The sequence below is a fragment of the Gracilinanus agilis genome, chromosome 4 (assembly GCF_016433145.1).
Source record: "Gracilinanus agilis isolate LMUSP501 chromosome 4, AgileGrace, whole genome shotgun sequence".
In the NCBI taxonomy this organism is placed as follows: Eukaryota; Metazoa; Chordata; class Mammalia; order Didelphimorphia; family Didelphidae; genus Gracilinanus; species Gracilinanus agilis.
In genome coordinates this window covers 506,173,870-506,176,747 of record NC_058133.1, presented here as the reverse complement: position 1 = coordinate 506,176,747, position 2,878 = coordinate 506,173,870, and positions in this window count along the sequence as shown.

Genomic DNA, 2,878 nt, shown 5'->3' with positions numbered 1-2,878 from the left:
AGCTGTGTGACCCTGGGCAAGTCACTTGACCCCCATTGCCCACCCTTACCAATCTTCCACCTATGAGACAATACACAGAAGTTAAGGGTTTAAAACAAACAAATAAAAAAAAAACCTAATGAATTATGAATCTCTCTGAAACATTGTATGATACTGAAATCCATGATAGGATCAGGCATAAGGAGGAAGCTCAGGCCCCAACTCTTCTCCCACCCCCAGGTTTCTTTAAATCTGGAAAACTCAAGGGCTTTCACCCATTTTTATTAAGATCATGGAAGTCCATTCGTAGATCCACAGCTTCTGTAGGAAGCCATCAGAGTGCAACGAACACTTCATGGTTCTCTTGGAAAGAGTATTTAAAATCAAAATTCACCTTTAAACTCAAAAAGCTGTTTTCTTCTTACTCAACCAAATGGTGCTGTTGCAAGGGTGTAACCCCTGCCAAGTGAACTTAGAGGTCTCGAAGCCCTCCCAAAAGCCCAGAAGGAATTCCAAGAAGGGCACCAAGATTGGCTTAAACCTTGCTAAGTCAACCCCGTCTCTTTCTTAAGGCGTCCCGCCAGGATCCCCAAGAGCCTTAGTCTGAGGCGGCTGCCCAGCTGTGGAGACAGGAGCTGATTGGTGACCCCCGTTCCACACGTGTGAACCAATGGGAAGGAAGTATGAAAGGCAGGGGGTACCTCCCCGGGAGGTCCCGCGTGGGCAGCCCCACTCGCCTTTCCTGCTCACAGCTGAACTGACCAGCCAAGAAGCCGGACGCGAAAGCAAACTAGTGGTAAGAGTATTTGTGGCTTTTTTTTTTGAACTTGGAGCTTTTTCTAGAACTAAATAATTAGAGTATGGAAGGCCATCGGGAAAGGAAGTCTGTGGATAAATCTCAAGGAGGCCTATGAATTTGAAGAGGACAAAATTGACCTAATTATTATTATTATTGTTATTATTGTTATTATTGATTATTAACCTGCAACTAAAATTTAGCGTTTCCTTCTATTGGAGAATTCATGATTCTTAGAGAAAGTAGATGAGCTTCGTCAGGCCACCACGACACACACGCATACACATACACACACGATTAAGAATCCCAATAGGGGCAGTGAGGTGGCTCAGGGGAGTGGGGAGGACAGGGGTTCAAATCTGGCCTTAGACACTTCACTTAATCCCAATTGGCCAGCCCTTGACTCTCTGTCTTAAAGTTGTTATCAGGTGAGAAAGTAAGGACTAACTAAAAAAAATAATAATTCCAGTTTTAGGGTAAAACAAAAGGAGTATTATGGTTTTCTATTGAACTTGGAGCAGAACTTGGGATCTATCAAGGTATTTCTCCTTATAATTTATGCATTATTGGACAAATCACCACCTAGCTTGGCCTCAGGTTTCCTCATCTATAAAATGGGGAGGGAGGTTTGAGTCGATGGCCTCGGTGGTCTAAGATCCTACACAAAAACAAAAAATATTAACCAGGCATGGGCAATCCCACCTACCAGGGAAACTGGGAGATTTCTGGAGTATGAGTATACTGAGCTGCAGTGGGCTGAGTCAATCTGGTGTCCACCTTGAGCCCTGAATCAATATGGCGGACTCCTGGGAGGGGAATGCCACCAGGTTGCCAAAAAGAAGAGAGAACCACAGGGGGCAGCTGGGTAGCTCAGTGGATTGAGAGTCAGGCCTAGAGACGGGAGGTCCTGGGTTCAAATCTGTGCTCAGCCACTTCCCAGCTGTGTGACCCTGGGCAAGTCACTTGGCCCCCATGGCCCACCCTTACCACTCTTCCACCAAGGAGCCAATGCACAGAAGTTAAGGGTTTAAAAAAATATTAAAAAAGAAAAGAAAAGAAAAGAAGAGAGAACCAGCCTGGGTCAGAAACAAATCAGATCAAAGCTCGCATGATGTCCAGTGAGCAGCCCTTGAACTTCCAGCCTGGGGAAAATAGAGAAACCCACCCTTAAAAAAAAGATATCAATACAATCATTTCAAAAATGAATCTAATTGTCAGGTAAATCTAATCACTGGAGAGGACATGTGAATTTGCCTGCATAGTTCCAGCACAAAATGAAATCCGCACTCGCCACACGCAAAAGAAACCATTATGATTGCATCGGAATGTCTGTTCGTACAAGTTTCCATTCCAGAAAGTGATAAAATAGGAATTAAAGCTTAAAAATGCTTTGGGGGATTTCAGGAAAACGGAAGTTTCGAAACACAAAGCATGGAGGTACAGGGAAAAGAACACCGGGCTGGCAGTCTGGAGACATTCTTCTGAGGTCCAGCTTTGCTGTGTGACCTTGGGCAAATTGCCTAACCTTTCTGGGCTCCGGCTTCCTTATCTTAAAAGAGTAAAGCTATGGAAAAATGACTTCAGATGACCTCCTCACCTGAAGTAACGAAAGAGATGCTTAATTTAGAAACCACCAGCCTAGAAGGCTTGTGGACGTGTGAATCCATCCTGCCTCTGGCTGGCTGTGTCTAAATTATATCTCTTGATACACTCTGGGGCCGAGGAGGCTACCTGTAAATAGCCTTGAGGTTGGAGGAGAAAGAACATTTGAGTGTTATTTACTGGTACTGGGGCAGGAGGGAGCATTTATTTATTTATTTAGTCCTTACCCTGCCTCTTACCTTCTCTCTAAGAATCAATATTAGGTATTGGTTCTAAGGCAAAAAAGAATGGTAAAGGCTACATAATGGGGGTAAAGTGACTTGCCCAGGGTCACACAGCTAGGAAATATCTGAGACCAGATTAGGATCTCCCATTTCTAGGCCTGGCTTTCAATCCACAGAGCCTCTTAGCTGCCCCCAGAAGAGAGTATTTCTAAGGAAATACTAGAACTACCCAGGAGAGAGAGAGAGAGAGAGAGAGAGAGAGAGAGAGAGAGAGAGA